This window comes from Idiotropiscis lumnitzeri, unplaced genomic scaffold, assembly GCF_059441095.1.
Source record: "Idiotropiscis lumnitzeri isolate Australia: NSW breed Sydney's pygmy pipehorse unplaced genomic scaffold, RoL_Ilum_1.0 HiC_scaffold_70, whole genome shotgun sequence".
In the NCBI taxonomy this organism is placed as follows: domain Eukaryota; kingdom Metazoa; phylum Chordata; class Actinopteri; order Syngnathiformes; family Syngnathidae; genus Idiotropiscis; species Idiotropiscis lumnitzeri.
Genome location: NW_028283608.1, coordinates 665,912 through 675,306, shown reverse-complemented (window position 1 = coordinate 675,306; position 9,395 = coordinate 665,912).

The following is a 9,395-nucleotide window of genomic DNA, read 5'->3' as shown; positions in this document are numbered from 1 at the left end:
CAGGGCCTGAATATCCTCAAATGTGAAAAATTTCGAGAAGATGGATCATCTGAATCATTTTGCAGGAACTTTTGTTGCCACGGAGAATAATCAGACTCTGCGGCACCGTAATAGCCACGCCCTTCGAAGGAAAGTCACAAAAATAGGGATAGAGTAAGATCAATGTCTTGAGTCTTTTCTAGCCAATTTTCAATCAGATTCGTTAAAAGGGCACCGTGCAGTACGTCAAAATGTATAAAATGATATTGATTGGCGCAAGGTGTATAACTGAATATAAACATATAGATGTCTTCAGGTACAGACTCTTTATGTACATGTGAAGTTTTGGATTTTTAGCAGCATGTGCAGGAGAGTTATTAAGCATTTTGTCCATTGCGGCGAAGGAAATCTTAAGTGAAAACTTTGATGCCCCGCCCCCGTCATATAGTATTTCGGAAACAAAAAATTTTAGCCCCAGTGTTTGTCCCAGGTCTTCAGATGCTACAGACAGAATTTTAAGGCAATCAGATGAAGCCTTTAGGATCAGGGTGCAAAAGAATGACCCCTGTAAACATGCAAAAAAGGGCAAAAGTCGGACTTTCAAAAATTCATAACTCACTTCCTGTTCATATTAGACGTTAAAATATCAAATTTTTCGCCATGCCCGATGAGACTGCCAGGTTTGGTGAGTTTTTGTGCATGTTTCGGGGGTCAAAAATGCGATCGAACAATCGGAAAAATAATAATAATAATTTCTACAAAAACAATAGGGACTTCGCAGCGGTCGCTGCTCAGGCCCTAATAATAATAATAATAATAATAATAAAAGTAATAATATTTTCTACAAAAACAATAGGGACCTCGCCGCGGTCGCTGCTCGGGCCCCAATAATAATTTCTACACAAAGTCCATTGTGGTGACCCGCCCCCTTTTAAGTAAATTCAAAATGGCCGACTTCCTGTAAAACCTAGCTCATTGCTCCAAGAGACTTTTTTGTAGGTCTTGGTCTTATACATACAGTGAACCCTCGCTACTTCGCGGTTCACCTTTCGCAGGTTCAGTGCTTCGCGGGTCTAAAAAATATTCGGGGGCATTGTAGTTTCGCCGAGCGGCACGACGGGGCGCTGGAGCGGTTAGACGGCCGGCGTGCGCCGAAGAAGAGCGTGGGCGAAGAGGAGAGTGGACGAAGAAGAGCACGTTCCCCCGGACACGATCGGTGGCGACGTTTCGCGCGGTTCGGACCGTACCAGAGCTCCGGCCAGCGTGCGTGGCAGTTAAGCCGTAGAGGAGCACCTTCCCCGGGCACGGGCGGTGCCAAGCGGCCCCTAAGTTTAACCGAATGGAAGCTCCGGAGGAGGAGGGCATGCTCGCGTCACAGTAAGCCGAAGAGGAGCACCTTCCCCGGGCACGGGCGGTTCCAAGCGGCCCCTAAGTTTAACCGAATGGAAGCTCCGGAGGAGGAGGGCATGCTCGCGTCACAGTAAGCCGAAGAGGAGCACCTTCCCCGGGCACGGGCGGTGCCAAGCGGCCCCTAAGTTTAACCGAATGGAAGCTCCGGACGGAGGAGGACGGGCGTGTGTCACAGTTAAGCCAAATTGGAGCACCTCTTCTGCCCGGGCACGAGCGGAGCGCGAGGCTGTCAGTTATGAATGAATAAATGAATAAATAAATAAAGAATGCCACCTTTCATTTCACAGGGCACACCGGACGGCGTACCAGCAGGTAAAAGTCGGAGTAATTAAATAAATACAAAAAGAATGGCTGGGGAATAAAAAAATAATACGTTTTAATAATAATTTGTTTTTTTTGTTATAACATGAATTTCACTCTCTCTCTCCCCGTATATATATATATATATATATATATATATATATATATATATATATATATATATATATATATATATATATATATATATATATCATTATATATATTGTATATTTTTTTTAAGCATTTTTGAAGGTGCGCCGCTACTTCGCGGATTTTCAGTTTTCGCGGGTGGTCTCGGTCCCCATTAACCGCGATAACCGAGGGTTCACTGTACTCCATAAAATTTACAAAAAGCGAGGTGAAACACTCAACCAGAGCTGCTTTTTTTTAACATTTCTCGAGGGCCATGGCGAGCCATTTCAAAAAAGCTGCACAACTAACGTATAAAATATTGATAAATTTGCTCGGCCTGATGTGTGTGTAAAGTTTTACGAGTTGTCGTTCATATTTAGAACCTCATAATCAGCTTTGTTTTATTGCCGAACAGTGCAATGCCACTCCCACAACTTTTCACGAAAAATCACGAATTTCGTATTGTGACATCCTCATGGCCGAAACAGTCATCCGAGCATATATGAGGGCGACCTTGTTGAGTTGCACGGAGAAAAACATCCAAGAAAATAACTTGTATTAGCTTTTACCAGTTGGTGGCGCTACTACTACGATGTAAAATAAGTTGGTAGATGTCTTCAGGGCTGAAGTATCCTCAAATGTGTACAACTTCGAGAAGATAGGATCATCTGAGTCATGTTGCCGGAGCTTTTGTTGCCACAGAGTACAATCGGACTTTTCAGCACCTTAATAGCCACGCCTTTTGCCAAAACGTCACAAAATTCGGCAGAGAGTAAGATCATTGTCTTGAGTCTTTTCTGACTAATTTTCAGTCGGATTCGTCAAAAGGGCACCGTGCAGTACGTGAAAATTAAAATAAAAACAAATTTTTGATTCCACTTGGCGGCACTGTGTGTATAACAAAATAATAACATTAAGATGTCTTCAGGTCGGGACGTTTTATTTACAGGTGAAGGTTTGGATTTTTAGGAGCATGTGCAGGGGAGTTATTAAGCATTCATTTATTTGTATTAGGTTCATTTTGTCTTCTTATTATTGATATTTGACTGATTCATTAAAAGCAGACAATTATGTTTGAGGTTAATTTTTTACCTGACATGTTTCGGCGAGTCTTTCGCCTTCTTCAGAGTGTCGCATGATGGTGTCTTGAGACCCGTCTTTATCAGCTGATGTTCCATGAGGGTGTGACTTACCTGTCAAAAAAATGAAAAATCAGAGCAGTCAAAGAACAAGCACAACATGAACATTACAAATCAGCAATCACTGACCACTGCAAAAGGGAAAACCACATCATGGACCGGGAGAAGGGCAGGGTCATCCGCACCGAAGAGAACAAACAACAGCGCTGGATCAGAGAGGCCATTGAGATCTGCAAGCGAGGCATAAAAACCATGAACAGAGACAAGGGAGCCTTCATCCTCTCTACCACCTGGAGCAGCATTTTGGCGGAGTGAACGGACAGCGGGGGGCGTGACTTGCCTTCATTCTTGTGACAGGTAAGTCACGCCCTCATGGAACATCAGCTGATAAAGACGGGCCACAAGACACCATCATGTGACACTCTGAAGAAGGCGAAAGACTTTCGTATTGTGACATCCTCAAGGCCTAAACACTCATCCGAGCAAATGTAAGGTAGATTTTGTTAACCTGCCCGGAGAAAAAAATCAACGAAAATGATTTGTATTTGTTTTAACCAGTTGGTGGCGCTACCACTGCGATCAAAAATAAGTTGGCAGCCGTCTTCAGGGCCTGAATATCCTCAAATGTGAAAAATTTCGAGAAGATGGATCATCTGAATCATTTTGCAGGAACTTTTGTTGCCACGGAGAATAATCAGACTCTGCGGCACCGTAATAGCCACGCCCTTCGAAGGAAAGTCACAAAAATAGGGATAGAGTAAGATCAATGTCTTGAGTCTTTTCTAGCCAATTTTCAATCAGATTCGTTAAAAGGGCACCGTGCAGTACGTCAAAATGTAAAAAATGATATTGATTGGCGCAAGGTGTATAACTGAATATAAACATATAGATGTCTTCAGGTACAGACTATGTACATGTGAAGTTTTGGATTTTTAGCAGCATGTGCAGGAGAGTTATTAAGCATTTTGTCCATTGCGGCGAAGGAAATCTTAAGTGAAAACTTTGATGCCTCGCCCCCGTCATATAGTATTTCGGAAACAAAAAATTTTAGCCCCAGTGTTTGTGCCAGGTCTTCAGATGCTACAGACAGAATTTTAAGGCAATCAGATGAAGCCTTTAGGATCAGGGTGCAAAAGAATGACCCCTGTAAACATGCAAAAAAGGGCAAAAGTCGGACTTTCAAAAATTCATAACTCACTTCCTGTTCATATTAGACGTTAAAATATCAAATTTTTCGCCATGCCCGATGAGACTGCCAAGTTTGGTGAGTTTTTGTGCATGTTTCGGGGGTCAAAAATGCGATCGAACAATCGGAAAAATAATAATAATAATAATTTCTACAAAAACAATAGGGACTTCGCAGCGGTCGCTGCTCAGACCCTAATAATAATAATAATAATAATAATAAAAGTAATAATATCTTCTACAAAAACAATAGGGACCTCGCCGCGGTCGCTGCTCGGGCCCCAATAATAATTTCTACACAAAGTCCATTGTGGTGACCCGCCCCCTTTTAAGTAAATTCAAAATGGCCGACTTCCTGTAAAACCTAGCTCATTGCTCCAAGAGACTTTTTTGTAGGTCTTGGTCTTATACATACAGTGAACCCTCGCTACTTCGCGGTTCACCTTTCGCGGGTTCAGTGCTTCGCGGGTCTAAAAAATATTCGGGGGCATTGTAGTTTCGCCGAGCGGCACGACGGGGCGCTGGAGCGGTTAGACGGCCGGCGTGCGCCGAAGAAGAGCGTGGGCGAAGAGGAGAGTGGACGAAGAAGAGCACGTTCCCCCGGACACGATCGGTGGCGACGTTTCACGCGGTTCGGACCGTACCAGAGCTCCGGCCAGCGTGCGTGGCAGTTAAGCCGTAGAGGAGCACCTTCCCCGGGCACGGGCGGTGCCAAGCGGCCCCTAAGTTTAACCGAATGGAAGCTCCGGAGGAGGAGGGCATGCTCGCGTCACAGTAAGCCGAAGAGGAGCACCTTCCCCGGGCACGGGCGGTTCCAAGCGGCCCCTAAGTTTAACCGAATGGAAGCTCCGGAGGAGGAGGGCATGCTCGCGTCACAGTAAGCCGAAGAGGAGCACCTTCCCCGGGCACGGGCGGTGCCAAGCGGCCCCTAAGTTTAACCGAATGGAAGCTCCGGGGGAGGAGGACGGGCGTGTGTCACAGTTAAGCCAAATTGGAGCACCTCTTCTGCCCGGGCACGAGCGGAGCGCGAGGCTGTCAGTTATGAATGAATAAATGAATAAATAAATAAAGAATGCCACCTTTCATTTCACAGGGCACACCGGACGGCGTACCAGCAGGTAAAAGTCGGAGTAATTAAATAAATACAAAAAGAATGGCTGGGGAATAAAAAAATAATACGTTTTAATAATAATTTGTTTTTTTTGTTATAACATGAATTTCACTCTCTCTCTCCCCGTATATATATATATATATATATATATATATATATATATATATATATATATTTATTATATATATTGTATATTTTTTTTAAGCATTTTTGAAGGTGCGCCGCTACTTCGCGGATTTTCAGTTTTCGCGGATGGTCTCGGTCCCCATTAACCGCGATAACAGAGAGTTCACTGTACTCCATAAAATTTACAAAAAGCGAGGTGAAACATTCAACCAGAGCTGCTTTTTTTTAACATTTCTCGAGGGCCATGGCGAGCCATTTCAAAAAAGCTGCACAACTAACGTATAAAATATTGATAAATTTGCTCGGCCTGATGTGTGTGTAAAGTTTTACGAGTTGTCGTTCATATTTAGAACCTCATAATCAGCTTTGTTTTATTGCCGAACAGTGCAATGCCACTCCCACAACTTTTCACGAAAAATCACGAATTTCGTATTGTGACATCCTCATGGCCGAAACAGTCATCCGAGCATATATGAGGGCGACCTTGTTGAGTTGCACGGAGAAAAACATCCAAGAAAATAACTTGTATTAGCTTTTACCAGTTGGTGGCGCTACTACTACGATGTAAAATAAGTTGGTAGATGTCTTCAGGGCTGAAGTATCCTCAAATGTGTACAACTTCGAGAAGATAGGATCATCTGAGTCATGTTGCCGGAGCTTTTGTTGCCACAGAGTACAATCAGACTTTTCAGCACCTTAATAGCCACGCCTTTTGCCAAAACGTCACAAAATTCGGCAGAGAGTAAGATCATTGTCTTGAGTCTTTTCTGACTAATTTTCAGTCGGATTCGTCAAAAGGGCACCGTGCAGTACGTGAAAATTAAAATAAAAACAAATTTTTGATTCCACTTGGCGGCACTGTGTGTATAACAAAATAATAACATTAAGATGTCTTCAGGTCGGGACGTTTTATTTACAGGTGAAGGTTTGGATTTTTAGGAGCATGTGCAGGGGAGTTATTAAGCATTCATTTATTTGTATTAGGTTCATTTTGTCTTCTTATTATTGATATTTGACTGATTCATTAAAAGCAGACAATTATGTTTTAGGTTAATTTTTTACCTGACATGTTTCGGCGAGTCTTTCGCCTTCTTCAGAGTGTCGCATGATGGTGTCTTGAGACCCGTCTTTATCAGCTGATGTTCCATGAGGGTGTGACTTACCTGTCAAAAAAATGAAAAATCAGAGCAGTCAAAGAACAAGCACAACATGAACATTACAAATCAGCAATCACTGACCACTGCAAAAGGGAAAACCACATCATGGACCGGGAGAAGGGCAGGGTCATCCGCACCGAAGAGAACAAACAACAGCGCTGGATCAGAGAGGCCATTGAGATCTGCAAGCGAGGCATAAAAACCATGAACAGAGACAAGGGAGCCTTCATCCTCTCTACCACCTGGAGCAGCATTTTGGCGGAGTGAACGGACAGCGGGGGGCGTGACTTGCCTTCATTCTTGTGACAGGTAAGTCACGCCCTCATGGAACATCAGTTGATAAAGACGGGCCACAAGACACCATCATGTGACACTCTGAAGAAGGCGAAAGACTTTCGTATTGTGACATCCTCAAGGCCTAAACACTCATCCGAGCAAATGTAAGGTAGATTTTGTTAACCTGCCCGGAGAAAAAAATAAACGAAAATAATTTGTATTTGTTTTAACCAGTTGGTGGCGCTACCACTGCGATCAAAAATAAGTTGGCAGCCGTCTTCAGGGCCTGAATATCCTCAAATGTGAAAAATTTCGAGAAGATGGATCATCTGAATCATTTTGCAGGAACTTTTGTTGCCACGGAGAATAATCAGACTCTGCGGCACCGTAATAGCCACGCCCTTCGAAGGAAAGTCACAAAAATAGGGATAGAGTAAGATCAATGTCTTGAGTCTTTTCTAGCCAATTTTCAATCAGATTCGTTAAAAGGGCACCGTGCAGTACGTCAAAATGTAAAAAATGATATTGATTGGCGCAAGGTGTATAACTGAATATAAACATATAGATGTCTTCAGGTACAGACTCTTTATGTACATGTGAAGTTTTGGATTTTTAGCAGCATGTGCAGGAGAGTTATTAAGCATTTTGTCCATTGCGGCGAAGGAAATCTTAAGTGAAAACTTTGATGCCCCGCCCCCGTCATATAGTATTTTGGAAACAAAAAATTTTAGCCCCAGTGTTTGTGCCAGGTCTTCAGATGCTACAGACAGAATTTTAAGGCAATCAGATGAAGCCTTTAGGATCAGGGTGCAAAAGAATGACCCCTGTAAACATGCAAAAAAGGGCAAAAGTCGGACTTTCAAAAATTCATAACTCACTTCCTGTTCATATTAGACGTTAAAATATCAAATTTTTCGCCATGCCCGATGAGACTGCCAAGTTTGGTGAGTTTTTGTGCATGTTTCGGGGGTCAAAAATGCGATCGAACAATCGGAAAAATAATAATAATAATAATTTCTTCAAAAACAATAGGGACTTCGCAGCGGTCGCTGCTCAGGCCCTAATAATAATAATAATAATAATAATAAAAGTAATAATATCTTCTACAAAAACAATAGGGACCTCGCCGCGGTCGCTGCTCGGGCCCCAATAATAATTTCTACACAAAGTCCATTGTGGTCACCCGCCCCCTTTTAAGTAAATTCAAAATGGCCGACTTCCTGTAAAACCTAGCTCATTGCTCCAAGAGACTTTTTTGTAGGTCTTGGTCTTATACATACAGTGAACCCTCGCTACTTCGCGGTTCACCTTTCGCGGGTTCAGTGCTTCGCGGGTCTAAAAAATATTCGGGGGCATTGTAGTTTCGCCGAGCGGCACGACGGGGCGCTGGAGCGGTTAGACGGCCGGCGTGCGCCGAAGAAGAGCGTGGGCGAAGAGGAGAGTGGACGAAGAAGAGCACGTTCCCCCGGACACGATCGGTGGCGACGTTTCGCGCGGTTCGGACCGTACCAGAGCTCCGGCCAGCGTGCGTGGCAGTTAAGCCGTAGAGGAGCACCATCCCCGGGCACGGGCGGTGCCAAGCGGCCCCTAAGTTTAACCGAATGGAAGCTCCGGAGGAGGAGGGCATGCTCGCGTCACAGTAAGCCGAAGAGGAGCACCTTCCCCGGGCACGGGCGGTTCCAAGCGGCCCCTAAGTTTAACCGAATGGAAGCTCCGGAGGAGGAGGGCATGCTCGCGTCACAGTAAGCCGAAGAGGAGCACCTTCCCCGGGCACGGGCGGTGCCAAGCGGCCCCTAAGTTTAACCGAATGGAAGCTCCGGGGGAGGAGGACGGGCGTGTGTCACAGTTAAGCCAAATTGGAGCACCTCTTCTGCCCGGGCACGAGCGGAGCGCGAGGCTGTCAGTTATGAATGAATAAATGAATAAATAAATAAAGAATGCCACCTTTCATTTCACAGGGCACACCGGACGGCGTACCAGCAGGTAAAAGTCGGAGTAATTAAATAAATACAAAAAGAATGGCTGGGGAATAAAAAAATAATACGTTTTAATAATAATTTGGTTTTTTTGTTATAACATGAATTTCACTCTCTCTCTCCCCGTATATACATATATATATATATATATATATATATATATATATTTTTTTTTTTATATATATATATATATATATATATATATATATTTACATATTTATTATATATATTGTATATTTTTTTTAAGCATTTTTGAAGGTGCGCCGCTACTTCGCGGATTTTCAGTTTTCGCGGGTGGTCTCGGTCCCCATTAACCGCGATAACCGAGGGTTCACTGTACTCCATAAAATTTACAAAAAGCGAGGTGAAACACTCAACCAGAGCTGCTTTTTTTTAACATTTCTCGAGGGCCATGGCGAGCCATTTCAAAAAAGCTGCACAACTAACGTATAAAATATTGATAAATTTGCTCGGCCTCATGTGTGTGTAAAGTTTCACGAGTTGTCGTTCATATTTAGAACCTCATAATCAGCGTTGTTTTATTGCCGAACAGTGCAATGCCACTCCCACAACTTTTCACGAAAAAGGACTAATTTCGTATTGT